At 39.4% G+C, this 22,108-nt stretch overlaps 1 protein-coding gene across 5 annotated transcripts in view; it reads left to right on the top strand.

Moving 5' to 3' along the window:
* Nucleotides 1–22,108, top strand: part of Rab27b (RAB27B, member RAS oncogene family) — a 151,343-nt gene that overhangs the window by 56,806 nt on the left and 72,429 nt on the right. For 2 of the 5 annotated variants that reach the window (XM_052742458.1, XM_052742456.1), the window contains exon 3: nucleotides 9,348–9,797. The exons of the other annotated variants lie outside the window; for them this stretch is intronic. The gene's annotated coding sequence lies outside the window, so the exon portion shown is untranslated. The remainder of the gene's footprint in view (nucleotides 1–9,347; nucleotides 9,798–22,108) is intronic. 5 annotated transcript variants of the gene reach the window in all.

Here is a 22,108-nt window from a genome sequence, read left to right as displayed (position 1 = left end):
GATATTCTTTGCTTTGTTTTCCCAGAGAGTCCAGGAAAATGATCCAATGCCAAGAATCATGCTGAACTAAATTTTAAAGGGCACATTTAACAAGGTCAAAGTAGAGAAATTGCATTGGAGGACGTACAAGCTTAGAGAGGTCTGAAGACTCCAGGAAGTTAGTATTAGCCTGAGAATTTACACATGGTGCTGAAGTGTGGTGATGCAGTTGATATTTAAGAGCACAGAGATTCTGACGTGTTGGATGTCTTCTGATTTTACCTTTGACCTTCTTCCTCAACAGTCAAATAAAATTAGGGGCAGGGAACAAAAAAAGAAAGAACAGCTCATTAATCTTCTGGCCTCTCATCATCACCCCATTGTTCCTAACAACACTGGGGCTGTCTACAACATCTTCTTCTTTCAGGTCTGACCTTTAATCTTTCATAAATGCAAAATACTAACCTAATCAGTTCTTAAAATTTCCTTATAATGAAAAGGTGAGGAGGAAATAAAAGAAATAGACTTTGTAAGAGATCTTACATTTGTGAATGTCATAACTCAGTGATTCTCCCAATGGTGTCATCGGAGAAGGAGCTGTCCTTTATTGTTCAGGTTTGAATTTTGAGACAGGGTCTCACTGTGTAACCCAGGCTGGCCTCAAACTTGCAGTGATCCTCTGGCTTCATTCTCCTGAGTATTGGGTTTAGAGGAACCAGTCACAGAACCTAGTTAAGGAGGTTTAGTCTCTTCTTGAGATTAGGCTTAGAAAGTTATAGCATAGAATAAACAGTGTGCCCCCGGCTCCAAGCTTGCATATCATGGAACTGGGAACTAAAGGCAGAGTGTCCTGGGTAAATGGTGTACATTGTTTCAACAGTGCATTAAGACAGGACACTTAAACTGTGAATTAGGAAATTCATAGATTCTGTCTAATTCATGGTTCTAATCAAGTGTGATTCCTTTTACCTATACCTAATCAATATTTTTCTCAATTTTATTTCTGATGATCGTCCCAATAAGGAAGATTTTAACCATTTGGAAGAAAAAATTATTTTATTCCAATATTGCATTTTAAAAACTGTAAAGAAATTGAGTCAGGACTATGAAAATTTTCAATTAAAATATTTATTCTTATTGTACAGGTATGGGTGTTTTGCCTGCATGTTATGTCTATGCCCCATGCACATGCATTGCCTAGAGAAATAGAAGAGGGTACCAGATCCCCAGGCACTGTAGTTGCACATGGTTGTGGGCTGCTGTTGGGTGCTGAGAATGGTGCTCGGGTCCCCTGAAGAGCATCACCAAATTTTCCCATTCTCGTGTATGAGGTATCACCATACCTATCATGATCTAGGCAGGGCCTTTTATTCTGATATTCTTTTTTCTTGATGATGATGATGATGATGATGATGATGATGATGATGATTTTGATGATGAAACACTAACCACAGATCCCCACTCCTCCTTCCCCCATCCCCAGTCCTCCCCTCAACCCACCCCCCATCATTCTTATATTCTTAACAGTGGCTTTATTTTACGCTGTTAACTCTTTTTTACCCAATCATAAAATTAGTCAAACAATTATTGGCTTTCAAAATGATCAATATTTTCTAAATTATTATGTGGATTGCATAAGTAACAATGACTTCATTTCAAATTATAAGTAAGCAAATTATTGTAAAGTTGTTTAGGCATTATTATTACTCCAATCATTGATTTATATGTGACATAAAAATACTAAAAATGTCTTCAGTCAGTTATGTATGTAGATATGTGTCTGAACACAGTCTTTCTCAGACACTAGTTTCAGATGTATTTATTCAAATTCTTTTTTTTCTTATTTTCCAACAAAAATTTCTATATCTGATTTTAACTTACTAAGATGCTATGGGGAATGAGAGAGGATTGTGGGCAAGTCATGGAGAAAGAGGTCCTCAGGCATTGTGCTGGTCAGCAGGGAGTGCAGCGTTCTATTTCTCACTAAATTTTTTCTCAAGTTATCACATCTAGAAGGTCTGTCCCTTCGAGTTTGCACATCTTAGGATTTGGTGAAATATTTTAAATGACATCAGAAAGTGTCGTGAAGAAACAAGGTCTTCCTTGTATCATACTTTGAACTAAAAATACTCCCAGAGATTTGTGATGGATTCAGAAGACAACACAAGTCAATGACTTTATAAGCTGTCATGGCTGTGTAAAAGGAACGCAAGGCTTATAGTCCAAAATCCCATTGTAATCGCTGTAGTTCACATAACAATGTGCAGTCATGGGACCAGGACGCAGACTCACGTTTCAGTGTAAAGGCCAATTGGCAGAGGAAGGACGGAGATTGGACGCTGCAGTCAGCCTTCCTGGGTTAGAACCCAGGCTTTGTTGCTTACTATCTGTGTGAGAAGTGAGACTGGTTTCTCTGCTTCAGTTCTTCTATCTGTACAGAGATGAAAAAATGAATAGTTGCTTCAGTTGGCAATGAAAACTAACCTAATTAACATGTGCAAAGTGGTTATTACAGGCTTGACATCCAGAGAATATTGTATACATGTTAGTTACCATTGCACACACAGTCTCCTTAAGAGTATCCTACAAACTTTCAGCCCCAAATGAACACATTTGCATATATTTTCTGAGTGTCATTATCAATGACATTTCTGTAAGATTGTGTTTTCATTAAATAAAAAGTTGAGAATAATCAAAATGAGCTCCAGTAACTGTATTAAAAGGCATGACTTTTACCCATAATTAAATAGGCACAGTGAAATGCCAGCCACTTTCATACAAGCTATTACATAGTAAAAATTCTTTAGGATCCAAAAAGAAAAAAAAAATGCAATTTGAGCCTTACATATAGGAAAGCTATCAATCTGAAGGTAGAATGGTCATTAATAGAGGTCTTGTCTTGGATCCACATAGTACTGGAAAAGCTGTCTTTTGGAGTAGCTGTCTCTATTATCTCTAATGAGAGTTCACATAAAAAATCTTCCTTTCTAGCTTCTTTGGAAAGGAGGAAATCTCTCAAACTATTTCTCATGGCAATGAGAAGCTCAGGTTAGGCCCCTTTGCCAACCATCCCCTGAGGTACCATCAACCACCGGAGCCACATGACCCATTGCACCGATTGGGAAGAGGAGCCCCAGAGTCTGGGGAGCAGCTTCCTCCCTAGCCCCCTTGAGAAGCTCAGGTTAGAAAATGCCCCCGCTTCAGAGTACAAAGAGTGATAGCCAGAATGTCACAGTCCCCAAATGTATTTGTGAAGGACTCCTTTTTTGTCTCATGCAATAATGAAAACTGTAAGGAGAAACAAGTGTGCCTGTTACATGATACACAAATGATGTTAACTTCTGAATTACATGGTCAGCTTCTATTTTTTTTTTTCAGAGCTGAGGACTGAACCCAGGGCCTTGCACTTGCTAGGCAAGCGCTCTACCACTGAGCTAAATCCCCAACTCCCTCCCCCCCCTTTTTTTCTGGTTTTTTTTTTTTTTTTTTTTTTCAAGACAGGGTTTCTCTGTAGCTTTGGAGCCTGTCCTGGACTAGCTCTGTAGACCAGGCTGACCTCGAACTCACAGAGATCCGCCTGCCTCTGCCTCCCAAGTGCTGGGATTAAAGGCGTGTGCCACCATCGCCCGGCCCAGCTTCTATTCATACGTGTTGCTGTTTGGACTGCTTTGGTCTATCACAGGAAGTACAAACATTAGTTTCCAACACGAGACTTTTTATTCCTCATATCAGTGCATCAGCCTGGTTTTCTCCCTGCCATCAGCTTCCCAAACTTCCTGTCTTAACAGCAGAGTGGAAGTCAGCTTTAGAGTGATCTGAAGAAAAGACGACATTGTCATGTGATACCTATAATACCAGCTATGACAAGAAATAGTCAATTCTGTACCAGGGTGGAAAAAAGGATGATTCTCCAAGAGGTCAGAAAGCAAGAGTAATCATTGTATTCTTTATCTCGATTCAGATTCTGAGATGTAGACATCTTACCCACTCTATTGACTTACAATGTAACTAAGGCCTCTAATTTTTTCAACATTGAGAATAGGCATTCTCAGCTTTATTAAAGCATATGCAAATGAGTTGTATACAAAAAAAGTCAAGCAGGCACTTCACTGTCCATTTATATGTGCAGACTTTTAAAAGTTTGAAATTGTTCATAGGGATCCATAGCTTTATTAAAATGTAAAAACATTGCATTATATGAATTATTTCTCCAGAATAGCTGCATCAGAGTTCAGCTTTTTCTTATTTATGGAGACAGACTAAATAAATAATTCTCTAAACAAATTTACCAATGACCTATGTCTGCAATCTAATAAGGACCAGATATTAAAGTATTGCACAGTGATTTCCAGCCCAGTGATTTCAAAGTCTGGCTTTCCAGTAGATTCAGTGAAGGAGTAGTTTTGGTTTCTTTGCAAGCCAAGGGTAGTTAACATTGCTAATTTTTATAGATTTCGAAAGCATCTTATTTACATAATGATATTTCTGAATTGATTAGGTCCTTAATATCCTCAAATGTCTCTCACTGCCATCTTGTCTTGGGGATCTCAATGTTGGCTGCACAATGGGAATACCTAGGAGATTTTTTGTTTTTCTTCTTATTTACTTGGTGTCAAGCCTACTCTGTGAAACTCTAACTCAGTTGACTGGGATGAAGTTGAGCACTGATAATAAGCACCTTGGTGGTACTGGCCTATTTTGCAGTCTAACAACAGGCTGTGATTTGTGTCTCTACTTCCTCTCAATGTTACCCAGTGAGCTCATTTGCCTCCCCTCTGTTTTGTGCTTATTTCCTATTTCCTGAGAACTTCAGACATAGAAAATAATCTTTAATCTCAGACATACCTAAACACAGGAGCCACCCTCCTGAAAGCCTGCGAGATTCTATGAGAAAACCTTCCTGGACTAGGGTTAAAGTGTGCCCCTGTATCTTGCTATGAAATTGCAGGGACTTGAGTCTTAAAGGACTTTAGTTTCTGTGTTGTTCAGCTTTTCTGTTTTCCCCATGATAAAATGAAAGTGTGAAGATGTAGGGGACAAGACTTAGTCATGCCTGGCAGAGCTCAGATGAGAACCCAGGTGTAGCACAAATCTTAAAAGGTCTTATTAATAAAAACAAACCCGGAGCCAAATATTGGGTGATTGCGGAAAGATCAGAGAAACAGAACACGCCATATCCTCACCTTGCCAGTTCCTCAGCTGATCTTGTTTCCTCAAACTGAAAACCTCTTGTGTCCTTATCCGAATGGATCTCAGCTGAACTGCTGCTCAAAAGCCTAAAAGCTTAACATCCTCTAGTTCCTGGTCTTCATGCCTTATATACCTTTCTGCTTCCTGCCATCACTTCCTGCGATTAAAGGAGTGTGTCATCAGGCCTAGCTGTTTCTAGTGTGGCTTTGAACTCACAGATCCAGATATTAAAGGAGTGTGTGCCACCATTTTCTGGCCCCTATGTCTGTCTAGTGGTTGTTCTGTTCTCTGACCCCAGATAAGTTTATTAAGGTTCAAATATATTGGAGGACACAGTATTACCACACCCAAGTTTTCCCAGGGTTTCACTATCTGCCACCATCAGAGAACATGAGTCTCTTCTATTAGGAGTCCAGATAGAGAAAATACATTTAACTCAGTATAGGTGGTTCAGCCTCCACACATGACCTTCAAACACAATAGGTTTGTCTTGGTTAGTTCCAACTATCAACTTGACTCAATCTAATTACCAGGGAAGAGAAAGACCTCAACTGAAAAATGGCCTGTGTCAGATTGGCCTATGTCCCTGTCTAAGAGGAAGTGATTTGATGGTGATTGATGTGGGAGAGTCCTGCCCACTGTGATTGGCACTATCCCGAGGCATGTGGGCCTGGGCTGTATAAGAAAGCTGGCAAAGAAAAAGCCAGGAAATAGCATTCCTTCATGGTTTCTGCTTCAAGTTCCTACCCTGCTTAAGTTCCTGCCTAGATTTCCACCATCAGCTTCCATGCATGGCCTTCAAACACAATATGACTGTGCCTCAGAAGTATAAACAAAATAAACTCCTTTCTCTAAGATGCCTTTTAGTCCTGGTGTTTATCACAGCAACAGGAAGTGAACCAGATCAAAGACGAACAGCAGCAGCAGCAGCAGCACAATAATCCAAACTACTGCTTTTTGACAATGTGAAAACACAGCTCTCACCCCAAAGAAAGTAAGAAATCATCTAACAAATGGCAGTTCCCATGGCCTAGGAACAGAGATTCTTGTTACCCCCAGTTCCATGTTCCAGGCTAATATGGTTTGACCAGCCAAGACCCCTGAAAGATCTCCAATGACACCATGGCCCAGATCATCCAACATCTAAAATCAGCTTCAAGGCAACTGGCTCAGAGAATTCAGCCTCACAGACTACTCCAGTCAGGATTTGACCATATCCTAAAATTTTCTTTGTGTTCCCATAAGATTACCAGCGCCCTCTATCAGCAGGAAGTAGCCACTTGGCATTAATATAGTTTATCCCTAAGCCTTTCTGTATTAGTTAGGGTTTCTGTTGCTGTGAAGAGACATCATGACCATAGCAACTCTTATAAAGGAAAGCATTTAATTTTAACTGGCTTACAGTTCCATTATCATCATGGTGGGAAGCATGGCAGTGTGTAGACAGACACGGTACAGGAGAGGCAGCTGAGAGTTCTACATCAGGATCAGCAGGCAGCAGGAAGAGACAGTGAGACATTTGACCTGGTTTGAGCATCTGAATCCTCAAAGTCCACCCCCAGTGACACACTTCCTTCAACAAGGCCATACCTACTCTAACAAGTTCATACCTCCTAATAGTGCCATTCCCCGTGAGCCTCTGGGGACCATTTTCATCCAAACCACCACATTCACCAATCCAAAAAAGTTAAATATGTATTTATTGAACTTATTATTAATTTTAAGAGATTATAAAGATACTGAAATCATCAGCAAGGTAGAGACGAAGGCAAAGGTCAATTCATTTTTCAGTGTTTTATTTTAATCACACTTGGATCATTTCTTAGAAGAATACTTATTATTGCATCTTTTAGGCATTTTAACTTATAAGTAAGAGAAAATTGCCACTATTATGCAGTTTTTACCTGATGAAATTTCTCATTTTGGAAGATGAACAGATCTAGTAATCAAAAGAAACTTTGTAGGGATTGGAGCTACAGATCAGAGGTTAAGAGTGTTAGCTGTACTGTCATGATCCCAGCAACTGTGTGACAAGCTGTGCACTATATTCTTAGATTAAGTGTTTTTGAAGGTTTTTATTATAATTTATTCATATTTGTGTGTCTGTGTGAATGAGTGAGCATGTGCATGGACGTGTGTGTGTGTGTGTGTGTGTGTGTGTGTGTGTGTGTGTGTGTGTGTGCAGGGAGGGGAATGGATCAGAGGAAAACTTGTAGGGGTCAGTTGCCTCCTTTTCCACCATGTGGACCCCAGAGACTGAACTAAGGTTTTCATACTTAAAAGTCTTACCGTCTAAGCCATCTCACCAGCCCCAGACTGAGGACTACTTAAAGATAAAATTATGATTCATTCACTTCTGAGCGTGTGTCACCTGATAATGGTAGCCCCTTTGGGAAAAATTAAGTTCAAGTATAGGGTTTAGGATGACATAGTTTATCTATCATCAAAGACAGAAAATGTCTTCTTTTCTAACTTAATGGGTCATTTTTCTCCCTCTGATAGAGACATAAATAAATCAACTAGGGCTTTCTTTATTCTTAAGAGATCCATTAAAATCTAGTGTGTTAACTTCACAGATCATAAAGTGCAATTTCATATAAAATACCACATATAATCCCCCAGAGTATAATATGTAGATATATTATCATTAAATATATATTGTTATCTTGAATTTATGCATGAAAGTAACTTTTATCATTACATGCAGCTATTATTACTTGTTTTCTTCTAAGTAAATAATATGTTCTTGTAATATAAACAGGGAAAATTGTAGAATATTATTTTTGAGTATATTAACTACTATCCCAGTAGTAAAAGATAACCTTGCTTCGTTTTTTGAGGTGTTGGAGATAAAACCCAGGCTCTCGTGTATGCTAATTCCACTCTCTGCCACTGAATTATATTCCTAGTTCTTGGATTTTTATTGTATACAAGAAAATGTCGTAACCTAGCTTCCCCTCAATAGTATATTCTCTCACTGTCTTTGGCAGTTGTATAACACTGTGTTATGACTGGTAGTACAATCTGTTGAAACTTTTGTGAATGAGCTTTGGGTTTTTCCCCAATGATCTGCCATTAGAAGTCATATGATATTGAACAAAATCATATGTATTCCATATCCACTTATTCAATCATTTCCTCAAGATACTTCTAGTTGTAAATACTAGTTGTAGAATCATACATGAGAGACTGTATATGCTTAAAATTTGATAGGTTTTGAGATGACAAAGTTTGTTTTCTAAGAAAGCATTGGAATGCTCCATGACTGTCTTTTAACTCATCCATGCTGCATATTTATCTTATTAATAAAGATTTCCCATTTTAATTACTATCAAGTTAATTTGTCACAATAATTGTGCATTACAACTACTCATGTCTTTCTGTTTACAATTCTTCTGAAATTTGTCTATTTTTACTTTTGTCCACCCTTCTGTTTAAATGTTCTATGCATTAGGCATTTGAAATGATGCCATAGATTATAGGATGCTGTTTAAATTCAGTTCTTGCTTATACAGACCCTTTCTGGTTATGGTCATTTTCTCTGATTGTTGCTCAGCATACTGTTCACTTTTACTGCCTCCTATCCTCATAGCTGCTCAGAGTTAATTATGTTGTTATTTCACCTCATACATAATAGATAAAGTACCAAGCCTGCAATGTCAAGCTAGCAATCCTTGGGTCATATCTAGACCACTAACTTTTAAAAAAATTAAATGTTTTTCTCATGGAGTAGTTTTATTTTTTAAATTTGTGCTATACTTTATTTTGGTTTGGTTTTCAAAATAATAAAATTGATTTTCAACACTTTCAAAAATCAATTATAAAACTAATTTACAGAAATAATTACCACTGAAAATATAGTCTGCCCTTCTCTTGAATATATGCTTGGTTACCACCTTACCTGTGGTGCCTACACACATAATAGCTAGTCTCACTACTGTATCTGAGCCCATTGACCTTGAAGCAGGAGTTCTTAGCCCAAAAGACTGACATTTTTGAGTCATATAATTCTTTGGGTGGTTGGAAGCCTGACCAGTTTATTTTGTAGTTCTTAGCTCCACCATCTTTATTCACTAGACATCACTAGCACAACTTCTACCACCCAGTTGTGGCAACCAACCAAGGCTCAAGCCATCACCAAGCCCTCTGTAGAAGAACTCACATTTGTTTCTTTGTAGATTACCTCCTTAGAATTCGGAGTCTCTGATGGTGGTCCAACCCTGTAGAAGATTCAAGCTCAGTCTCCAGTAACAAAGGTCATGTTTTGCTCTCCCTGCTTCAAATCATCCTCCCAGCTGTCTTTTGTGTGAAAGTGAGAATGATCTCTGAACTGGGCCTTGGAAGCTAAAGTAAAAGGAACAATTGATGGCCTCTTCTCAGACTACAAGGGTCAGGTGTATGAAGGATAAGATGTCCCAAGGCTCCCATTGAGGAAGATACGTGACTACGAGATTCTGTAAGCTGCAAAAGCTCCACTTCCCTCGATAGACTGATCACAGGTATAAAGCCAAGGGTCAAAGATATTCAAGAGTCAAGGAAGACAAGAGCTCTCTATGCTCTCAGAATCTTCTCTGTTGTTCCTGGATAATCATTACAGGAAATGTATTTCTTCTCCAGCAATAACTAAGGTGAGCAAGACAATACCCATCTGGATAAGCTGGAACTTGTCTTGTTCCTTTGCTTTGGAAGACTGGGTCTGTGGACACTGGGATGTTGTTCCCCTCTTACTGTTGGGCTTTTCTTTTTGGCTCAGGCTTTGCTGTTTTATCTTTTATGTAGTGATTCTTCATTCAGTTTTTTTTTTTTTTTTTTTGTTTTTCTGGGACCAGTTAAAAACTATTGTTATGCCCAAATTGGGTCTTTTTTGTTTTGGCTGAATTTATGTGAACTTTCTTCCCTTTCTGGTCAAATCCATCATCTCTGTACTCTAATGGAAAAAAAAATTCTAGCTGTTTGATGTTCATCCTTCCCTACTTTCCTCAACTGATACAGTATTTTTCTTATTTCTATATTTATATTTTCATTTTTATATCCATAGAATATAAGACAAAAGAGAATTTCAATATATGGACTCAATTTACCAGCTGGAATCCAAGCCAAGCAGAAGGAATTCCTAGGATAGAGAGAGAGGTACTTGCTGGGCTATGATCACTTTCGGAGATTTTTAAGTAGGTTCCTGAGCATAACAAGAGAATAGGTCAAGGACTGTGCACTGCCCAATGTCACCGCATTCATGTTGATGGGACACAAGATGATTTGAAAAAATTGATACGAATGGTTGAAGTATATTGGTGGCAGTGAGGAAAGACAGCCTTATCAATTCCTCATTCTTGGTCTTTTGCTTAACATGTCATTCATTCATGCATGCAGTTAATATTTATTGAATATTTATGTTTTTTCTAACACTGGAGCTAATGAAGCCAAGTAAAACTAAAAGAGTATTCTTTCCCTTATGAGTGTATATGTTTAGGGTGAAAGGTGCAATACAGTAAGCAAATAGGCAGCATGACTTCATATAGCAACGGTGTTTATGAGGAACACAAAGGTATGTGACAGAGGCATATAAGGACTGGAGAAAGTGCTACTTTATTTTTCTTTTATTTACATTTGTATTTAACATATAATTACATCACTTTCCCCCTTTCCCTTTCCTTTTTTCAGCCTTTCCCAAGGTCCCTCCTTCCAACACCCGCCATGTCCTCCAACTCTGAAATTAATAGCCTCTTCTTCTCTGATTATTATTGTTACATATCTATATATGTGTATATACACAAGTATACAATTATAAATTTCTGAGTCAGTTTTTATTTGTGTACATATGGTTTAAGGGCTGACAACTTTTTTTTAAGCAACCGATGAGGGGGCTCATCCCTGGGAAAAGCTAACTTTCCATTTGCCTGTAGTTCCTTATCCAGAGGGATGAAGGAATGACCCAGTGAAATTTCCCCCTTTCCTTGTTAATATGCCTATGGTTACTACAACTTTTCAGATCTTATTAATGCAGCAATTTCTGTAAGAGAGCATTTCACAGCAGATTGCCTAGTATTCTGGATCTCAGAATCTTTGCACCCCCCCCTTCCACAATGTTTTTGGAATCATAGATGCAAGAGATGAGATGTAGATATATCCATTGGGGATGGGACCCCCATGATCCTGGGATTTCTGTATTGTGTCTGGTTGTGGTTTTGTCTAATGGTCTATATTTGCTGTAGAAAGCTTCTTTGATGAGGGGTTATAGTTATGCTTATTGTGGGTAAAAGAGTAAGATTTAGGATATACTTAGGTATTATGCTGATCTAACAAAGTGGTGCTAGTAGACTCTCCTCTAAGTGTTATGATTTCACTGGCCACAGGAAGGTTGGCGAAGTTTTTAATACCAGGAATGGTTTCCATACTATTGAGTGAGCCTTACGTCCTATTACACAGCTGTTGGTTACCACCAACACATGAGTGCCACTTATTGCACCTTTAGATATATCTTACCGTGCTGGTCATTGTTGTGGTTCATAGGTGTCACAGCTAGGTAAAATGATTAATTGCTTCCCTCTTTTGGCAGCTGACATAGTATTCTCTGTTACCATGGAAGCCAGATAGCAGGCAACAGGCTTTAAGGTAAGCTTAAAAGTGCTATTTTAGGTAGGCAATCAAGAGGTCCTCTGGAGAAATGTTTTCGGGGTTCTGAAGAACAGGGAAGGAATGAGCTATGTAAAGATCAGGAGAAAGTCTGTCAAAGAAAGAAGGGGTGTAAATGATGATCAAAGAAAGGAAACCAAGCAGGTCAATGTGATTAGAGTAGAATACAGTAACCAGGAAATCAATAAGTTCGTTAAGTTTGGGCTTTCTGGGGCTAAAATCCATAACTGGAAGAGGTTTGGCTCTTTGGAAGTGATTGTATTCAACAGCCATGAAGGACTGAGGTACTGATGATGATGATGGGGGAGATGGGTATCTTAGCTACCTTTCCTGTTGCTGTGACAGAATGCTCGGACAAAATCAGCTAAAGGGAGAAAGGGGTGTACTTATCTCATAGTTTCAGGTCTTAGTTGATTATGACAAAGAAGTCAGGACAATGGTAGCTGGTGACACTAAATTCTAGTCAGAAATGAGCAATGAGTGCATGGGTGGTAGTGCTCAGTTCACATTATCAACTCTTAGACAGTCTAGGATCCTATACCTAGGAAGAGATACCATCCACAGTAGGTGGGTATCCCCATCTCAATTTATAAAATCAAGACAATCCCCTACAGACATGCTAATAGGCTTCTCTCTCATGCGATTCTAGATCTTGTCAAGCTGACAATCAACACTCCCTGTCACAGCAAGCCATCAGTCCTAATTATATCTCCCTCTTCTTATTTGGTGTCCCATGAGCTGCTCCTATTTTAAATGAGCTCAGCACCGTGGATGGCCTGGGGGCCTGTTAAAAATGGAGACACATGGACCTCACCAGAGTCTAATTGAATCAGAACCTGGGCTTTAACAAGATTTCCCATGACATTCCCACACTAGTTAAAGTAGATGGTGATGAGGCAGTCAGTAAATCGTGAAGAAACATCAGATAGACTCAAACTGGGAGACAACTGACAGAGTGAGAAGGGAAAGTCTACAAAACCATTAAGACTGTAAGAGTCAAAGTGAAGTAAGACATATTAACTAAATTCAACGCTTCATCCTATGTGGAAAGTGAATCTTTTTTGTTTGTTTGTTTTGTTTTTATTTTTTCATTTTTCCAGACAGGGTTTCTCTGTGTAGCTTTGCACCTTTCCTGGAACTCACTCTGTAGCCCAGGCTGGCCTTAAATCCACAGAGATCCACCTGCCTTTGCCTCCCGAGTGCTGGGATTAAAGGCGTGTGCCACCACCATCCAGCTGTGGGAAGTGAATCTTAGCACACATAAATATAGAATTGGGATGGCTAGCCAAACTTGAACGGGTTCCTGGACGAAGGATATATGGGAGATTTCGTGTGTGTGTGTGTGTGTGTGTGTGTGTGTGTGTGTGTGTGTGTGTGTGTGTGTGTGTTTGAAGGGTCATGGGTGAATAGTTTTGTTCTTTATTTGTCCAGTTTTGATTGTTATTGGCTGTGACCAAGCTGAAGGAGAGGGTACCAGGGGAGTCTTCAATCCAAGGGCATGCTGAGCCTCCTTCTTGCAGCTTCAGCTAGCAGCCAGTGGTCCACCCAGGATCGCTAGGCACTCTCCACAAGCCTTCTTCATCTTCTGCTGCAGGTGCTGTCCCAGGCAAGGAAAGGGAGCATCAGATGTCAGAGAGATAACCAGAGAAAACTCATGAGTGGGATTCACAGCAATATTTAGCTGCAGAAAAGCTAGAAACATGGTTGAAACATTTATAGCTCCCAGCTATAAATTTTACAATTCATTTGTTTTGCAATAATCACTGTTTACTATTAGAGATTTTACAGTTGCCTTTTTCTGTGCATAAATAATGTATTCCTTTATGTTCAGAGTTGACACACACAGTGGGCTTAAGAATTTGCTGCATGGACTCTATAGTTTAGAAGCCTGTAGTCTCAGGAGGTTCCAGGATTTGGATTGAAAGTTACCCTGGGATATTGAGTAATTTCAAGGGCAACCAAGGCAACTTAGTGAGCTCCTGATAAACAAAAAGTCTTAGGTATAACTCAGGGGTAGTGGATGAGTTACTTTTCTCACCTCTGTGCCTAAATATTTGGCAAAGACAGTTTAGGAAAGGAAAGGTTTCTATTGGCTCACAGTTTGAGGACACAGTCTATCCTGGCAGGGAAGTTTTGAAATCAGGGGCATCCAGGCAGCTGGTCACGTTGCATCTAAGTTGGAAAGGAGAAGAGAGGTGGTAGCTCTCAGGTTTGCCTGCTCTTTCTTATTTTTATTCAGTCTAGAGCTCTAACCACAGGATGATGTTGTCCACATTCAGTGTGAGTCTTCCCTCCTGGGTTAAACATATCACATCTGAAAACACCCTCACAGACATACCTAGAGGTGTGTTTCCATGGCAATTCTAAATCCTGTTGAGCTGTAAATTAAGATAGAGAGTTTGCCTAGACTGCAGGAGGCTCTAGGTTCAATCATCAATCATCGGTACTGCACAGAAACAAAATGTCACCGTGCTGTGACAGGAGATGATGGTCAATTCTCACTGTCAACTTGACAATACACAGGTATAACTCCAAAGCACAACACAGTGTTCACAGCAATCAATGGCGATAAATCCTGTCATTTACTTAGAGAATCTATGAGCACTGTTGACCTTCCTCAGTGTAGTTCTGTTGCACAAATCCTAAATGGCCTTATAATAAAAGCCCAGAACCAGATATTGGGGTAAATGTTGAAAGATCAGAGGAAACAAAGGAACAAACCACAACCACTTCTCACCTTGCCAACTCCATGAATCCTCTAACTGAATGCCTCTGAGTCCTCAGCCAAAAGACTCCTAGTTCCTGTCTCCTCATGCCTTATATGCCTATCTCCTCCCAGCCATTTCACTTCCTATCTCAACCTTCCTAGTGCTGGGGTTAAAGGTGTGTGTGCTTCCCAAATACTGGGATTAAAGGTGTGTGTCAGCACTGCCTGGCTCTGTTTCTCTCCTAGATTGGATCAATCTCATGTAGCCCAGTGTGGCCTTGAACTCACAGAGATCCACACAGATCTCTGCCTTCTGAGTGCTAAGATTAAAGGGGTGTGTCACCACTGCCTGACCTCTATGTTTAATCTAGTGGCTGGCACTGTCCTCTGATCTTCAGCCAAAGTTTATTAGAGTATGACAAAACATCACCACATAGTTCAAGACCTATCTTTTAAAATATGATGATGATGATGATGATGATGATGATGATAATCTACTCAGTGATATGGACTTGAAAATATTAACATAATAAATTTGTGAGTTTAATTGCATGACATATGCTGAAAATGAAGATGTGTGTGTATGTGTGCAGATATGTGCACATATATGTGCATGTGATTGTGGAGGCAAGCATTTCCTCAGGTATTTCCTTCAATTGGAAGAGTAGATAATTGTTATTAAGTGTTAATAGAGTTTGAGTCTCATCTCAAGGTTAACTTCCCCATTCACCAGATACTTTTAGTTTTAGAAGTAAAAGTTCCTAAACTGAAGATGAGGTTTAGAGAAATTGGATCTCATGTTGTAGAGTAATATTGTTTTGGAGACACATTTGTTTTTACTTCCTTAGAAATTATAATTTAGGACCCTAAATGCATGGATTAAATAGGTAGGAATTGCTCTGTGGAAATGATGTGCTTATATCTCTCAAACTGACCCAGAGACAACTGTGTTCTGAAAGTATTAAATTGAGAAGTCTAGGAACAAAAAATTGTTGTTTCAAATAACTTTTACTATAGAACATTTTTATTTTGCTTTCAAGATTCATTTCTTACTGTGCTTAATTTTAAAAACTACTTTTTAATTTTCCTAGTATTTTTTTTTATTTCAAATGGCCAAAATGAAAGCTGCTAACTTTTTTTTTTTTTTTTTGGGTTTTTTCGAGACAGGGTTTCTCTGTGTAGCTTTGCGCCTTTCCTGGCACTCACTTGGTAGCCCAGGCTGGCCTCGAACTCACAGAGATCCGCCTGGCTCTGCCTCCCGAGTGCTGGGATTAAAGGTGTGTGCCACCACCGCCCGGCCCTGCTAACTTAATTTTATAAGCTCAATCAGGTGTATGAAAAAAATCACTGACAAACACAAAATTTGAAATTTTTTCCTATCAACATTTTCCTATCCTGAGTATGCATGGCAAATAGTAATAATCAAAGACTCATTAGTATCTGATTCAAAATCTCCAAGGAGGACACTTTTTTATTTTTATTTTATGTATGTGAGTATTTGCTAGCATGTATGTATGTGTATCATGTGGGTACCTGGTGCATTAGAGGTCAGGAGGAGTTGGATTCCCTGAAACAGGAGTTACAGACAGTTGTCTGGATTCCCTGAAACGGAAGTTACAGACAGTTGTGAGCCACCATGTAGGTGCTGTGACCCAATTCCATGTCCTGTAGAAAAGCAACCAGTGCTCACAGTAACCAATGGGCAGCTCTCAGCTCCCAGGGATTCTGTTTGGATTAGACATCGCCACTTCTCTCAGAGAGTGAAAGTTTAAAACCAAACTTTCAAACTACTTAAATTTTCCTTTTTCTCCCAAAAGATTTGAAGTCTTTAAATAAAAGGTTAACTTAATATATAAATAATGATTTTGACAGAATGCAGAACAGTCTTAAAAAAACAAAACAGGAAGTCATATTTGTGTTGGTTTGATTATGTGTGTGTGTGTGTAGAGAGAGTGAGATATTTTTAAAGGATTCTTTCTTATTATTTTGATTTTTTAAAGTCTTTAGATAGGTATAGACATATGGGGGAAGTCTATGTAGAAGTCAGTTTCATGCTACTAGAAGTATCCACAGGGGTCTCAAGAACAGAACACATCTCCAATAAGTACAGAGGACTGGGGCATGTGCCACCACGTATTCATTTTGCCAAGCCACTCTGGGGATGAACATCTTATTCAAATGTTTTATCACGACTCATTGTGATGAAAATGAATGTCGTATTCAGTTCACTTGATTTGCTTATGAGCTGTGGGATTTCCTTCAGAGAAGAAAGCACTTCTCGATTTCATTTTTTGTTCTGATGCTCACACTCTATGCTCTTTAGAGAGTGGCAGTTTTTGAAATATGTTGACAGCCAGCACAGATAATGTGCTCAGGGTTGGGTCAAGGACTGTAAACTGGTTGCTGGATACATCACCTGATGGACACAGCTCTTCTATGCTCTTAGTAAGATGATGCCTGGAAGACCTGAACCTCTGTTGTGTAGCCTGTGGTTTGCACTACAGGATAATTTGATGACCAATCTCTTTTTATCTCCCTGTTCTGTTCTTCACCTTGATTTCAAGAATATACAGACATGAATACTAAAGTGAAAAATAAAAAAAAATCCAACATAATTTCCTTCTCATTCACATTTTAAAAGCTTATATTTATGCTTCAAAGGTTATTGTTACAGAAATTATGAGAATGGAAATGATCAGAAGCACTGTGTAGCACTGATGTCAATTTATTTATTTTCATAATCGATCAGTTGAAATGGTTCTAACTTCCAGTATGACTTGGGCATATAGGAGGTGTCAGGATGTGAGGCTGCATTCACCTGGGCCCTGAAAAAAAAAAAAGAATACTTTTGTACCACTCCTGTCAAAGAAGAAAGGAGTTACTAGGGAGTCAACAGTGGCTATTAAAGCTGATTTTTTTTTGTTTTAAATCGCAAACAAAGCAACTTGTGCTGATTCTATTGGACTGTTTTTTTCTTGTTTATTTTCTGTGGTGTGTGTATGGGTGTTTTGGCTACATGTCTGTCTCTACACCACGTGTGCTTGGTGCCCATGGAGGTTGGGAAAGGATGTTGGCTTTTCTGGAACTGAAGTAGCGGACAATTGTGAGCCACCATGTGGATGGTAAGAATCAAATCAGATCTTCTGGAAGAACAGTCAGTGCTTTCTAATCCAGTTCTATTTGATTTTGCAAATAAAAATTCTCTACTCCTATTGCTTCTAAACTTGTCTAGTTAATACTACTAAAAGTTACTGTGGTTCTTATCTTTTAGGAAAAACTTTCTACTAAAACAAAGACTCTTCTTTGTATAAAAGATGTGTGCTTCATTTGGGGCACTTCTGGCTCTGGACCACTGGGAAGCAGTATGAGTCTCCTGGGGTTCTCAGAGAGTAACAGAGAGCTAATACCAAGTCATGACATTTGCTTAAGTTAAGAATTCTACTGCCTCTTTGGGATCTCAAAAGACGTTTCACCTTCATGTGGTGGTACATACTTATAATCCTAGGACTTGGGACATGTAGGCTTGAGGATCAGGAGTTCAAGGTCAGCCTCACTTTCAGGACTCTTGCATCAAAAAGGAGACACACACACACACACACACACACACACACACACACACACACACACCACACACACACACACACACACACACACACACACACACACACACACACACACACACACACACGCAGAGGCACTCACTTGGAAAAGGGTGACTAAATTCCTCTTTTGCAATGCTTACAACAGGAAACAGCACTCATTTAACAGCCCCTCCCCAAATCTGCTTGTTTAGGGGCTGGGCAGTCTCCCTGTGTCACTAACTCTAGGGCAAAAGCGAAGTCTCCAGAAATGGCTCTTACGATCAGTGAGTCAATGGGAAGAAGGTACAATCCCCGCTGCAGTCTACTCTTCCACATTCATACCCATTAAGCATACTATCTGCAGAAAACAAATGTTCCGTTTCCCATACTCATTAATCAAGAGTAGAACTTCTCACTCTTTCATTGCACCAGCCCATCAAGTGGAAACCAGCCTCTAAGGCAGGTTACTGCTCTTCTCCCAACATTTCTCTATAGGACTTTGCAGTTCTCATTACGAGCCTCCACGTATAACCCTTTTCTTACCTCACTTGAAGGACTCTGCACAGCCTGCTGGGTAAGAAAACAAACACAAAACAGCTCTGGTATTAGAGGATGGGTTCAACACAAGGTTTGTTACGAGCTTTGCTTTCAGAGACCAGTAAGTCAAGCCCAGATCTGAAGTTAGGAATGTGGGAGTACTAGAACACACCAAGCAACAGGAGGGAGAGCAGATATGCCACAGTGGAGAGGAAACAACTCTAACAGTGTTTCAGGCCATGTGTTCATGTGGAGAATTTCCATTAAGAATTAGAGCATAAGAAACATGAATTGTAGAAAGTGAAGATACACACCTAATGTTTAAGAAGAAAGAAAATATACTTTGAGAAATGACAGGGCATGGACTAAAAATTATATTTACATAAAAAATTACTGAAAGAAATTCTAGTAGCAAAATGCATATTGTGTTAATCTATTCATTTGATCTTTTTGAAAAGACAAAACTATAGGAACAAGGAGGCGGGGGGGGGGGGTGGCAAGGGAACATACAAGAATCTTGTGGACTGATCAAAATGTTCTTTATCTTGGTGATGGTGGTGAGTAAGTGGCTATATACATTTACCAAAACTTGCAACACCAAAATTAGAAGAGGTAAAGTTGTGGTATTTTAATTCCATTTTTTTTAATGAAAAGAAATTCATACTTGAGGACCTATTTGGAATGAAAATGGGATGAATGCTAAAGGAGCAAATGAAAGGAAAATTCTTAAATCTAGCCTTAGCCTGATTTCTTCATACTGTGGGATCTGGCCACTAGAGTAACCAGGGTCTTAAAGGGGCAAGTCTAAGAGTAAAACCTCCCCAAGCACTTGGAACATTACAGGAGGGACCATAATAACTTGACTCATATCATTAAGACCCCAGCCTTTGAAGGACCGGTTTATTTGTTAACTCTGAGGTAAAATCATTCTACCATCACCTGTGGAAAAAGCCCATTTGTTAGTGCTGATTGTAAATAGGTAATTAAACTTCTATGGAGTTGAAATACCACCTGTAATGTCTCTTTATGATGTTCTATGGCTTTGTTCTTGAACACTCATTGAGGCTGGAGGCCTGGCTCTTTCTGCCCTCAGTGTATCCTTGACTCCAGATGAATTCTGAAAATGAAATAAAGCCATCATGTCTGAGCAAATGAGAAAAAAGAACTCAGAAATAAACTTGTCTTACTGGGATACAATCTATCTCTTAATATAGGAGTGTATGGCACTTGGTTTATTATTTCAGATCTTTATCTTGTCCTCAGTCTGTTTTTATCTAATAAAATGTGAGTTAATTTTATACATATTATGTGCTAGGTCTTGATAAAAGCCAGCCAAAAGCCCAAGAAGTTTCCATTGTAATTAACAGAATTTTAAAGATATAGATATAGATATAGATAAAACTTTAAATATTTAAATTTTGTTCATCATTTTCTGCTTAACAATCTACATTGTCATCACCTAGAGAGACTCAGTCATATTGTGGTAACAAGTGATCCTGTATCTCAGCTGTTTCAGTTCCACTCTGGTAGATCCAGCCACACCCTCAAGGCAGCTGCCACTCACATCCAACCCAACATACCAGGCTGCCAGTTCGTGGTCAAGGTCAGCCCACCCTTCTGCAATCACTGTATACTGTGTCACGGTGCTTGACAGAAGCCATGCAAGGGAGGAAGGGGTTTTTCTGCCTCATGGTTCAAGGTGCACTGACTCAGCTGCCTCTGTTACGGTATCGGCAGCAGGCCATGCGACAGGTGCATATCTCAACAGATCAGGAGACAGAGAAAGAGCTCAACTGTAAGTGGAGTCGGGAACATTCCAGCTCCAATCTTATGCCAGCTAGGCCTCATGCCCAAAGATTCTGCAACCTTCCCAAACAGTGCCACCAGTTGGGGACCAACTGTTCAAACACAGGAGCTGATGAGGGACCTTTTCTACTTTAGTGACAACACCACTGAGATAGAGTGTTGTAGCTAGAGTTTTCCTGCCTGGCCCACAGTCAGGACAAATCTCTGTCTACCACCAGTCCCACAGCCGCTCAGACCCAACCAAGTAAACACAGAGACTTATATTGGTTACAAACTGTATGGCCATGGCAGGCTTCTTGCTAACTTTTCTTACAGCTTAAATTAATTAATTAATTAATTAAATTAATCCATTTCTATAAATCTATAAGTTGCCACGTGGCTCGTGGCTTACCGGCATCTTCACATGCTGTTGGTCATGGTGGTGGCTGGCAGTGACTCTGACTTAGCCTTCCACTTCCCAGCTTTATTTTCCTCCTTGTCCCGCCTACACTTCCTGCCTGGCCACTGGCCAATCAGTGTTTTATTTATTGACCAATCAGCAACACACTTGACATACAGACCATCCCACAGCAGAGTGTGTACCTCCCAGTGAATGAAGTTTTCTCATGAAAGCACTTTACATTATCTTGGTCACAAGTTACTAGCCAAACTGATCCCTCTGTCAAGCAATATTTAAGAGATCAAGAAGGTATCAGTTTTCATTTATACAGGAGTAAAGATGTTAGAGAATGTAGTAATGTTTGCAACTCACAGTTAAAATCATGCAATGTACTCATGCATTCAAATATATGCATACTAATGGATAGGTTTAAAATTCCTTGGTGGTTGCCGGGCGGTGGTGGCGCACGCCTTTAATCCCAGCACTCGGGAGGCAGAGCCAGGCGGATCTCTGTGAGTTCGAGGCCAGCCTGGGCTACCAAGTGAGTCCCAGGAAAGGCGCAAAGCTGCACAGAGAAACCCTGTCTCGAAAAACCAAAAAAAAAAAAAAAAAAATTCCTTGGTGGTGGATCATGTCATTGTTTTTATTGACCAAACCAAATCAATTGACTTTCCTAACATTGAAAATAGAAAATGACTATTGTGACTATAACACACATAAGACTTACAAACCTTCTGGTTTAAGATGATGCACACATTTAAATATCTCCACTTCACTAAAATAGCAGAAACAATACCAATTGCGGCAACCGAAAATCATCATAATCAATAAGTATCTATCTGTGAACTCAATTATTTAACAGAAGGAAATCAAGCATACAGCTACAGCACATGATAGATTCTTTGGGGCAAACATTTCCCAACTAAAAAGCAGCTTCATAGAATTAGCATTATTAACTCACTTTCTGTGTGTTTTGCTCTCCAACTTCTGGAAAACATGATAATATTTTATACAGTAATTTAGGAAGCGTTTAGTTTCTTCTTATACTTCCTGTGATATCTTTGTTATTGACGAGTCACAGGACCTGCTTTGACCAGTGCTTTGACCAATGCTTTGACCTGCTTTGACCAATAGATGAACAAGTTACCATATAATACCGAGCATTAGCCTCAAGAGCCGATGTCTGTTTAGTCAGTTTATCTGCTGCCTCTCGAATCCACCAATAGAAATTGTACAAAAAAGCTCTTGATCCTGTAGCTTATGTCCCAGTAATAAGAGCTGTGGAACAGATCACAT

This window comes from Peromyscus californicus, unplaced genomic scaffold, assembly GCF_007827085.1.
Source record: "Peromyscus californicus insignis strain IS unplaced genomic scaffold, ASM782708v3 Scaffold_17__1_contigs__length_78620276, whole genome shotgun sequence".
NCBI classification, from domain to species: Eukaryota; Metazoa; Chordata; class Mammalia; order Rodentia; family Cricetidae; genus Peromyscus; species Peromyscus californicus.
This window is presented reverse-complemented; position numbering and strand designations above follow the sequence as displayed.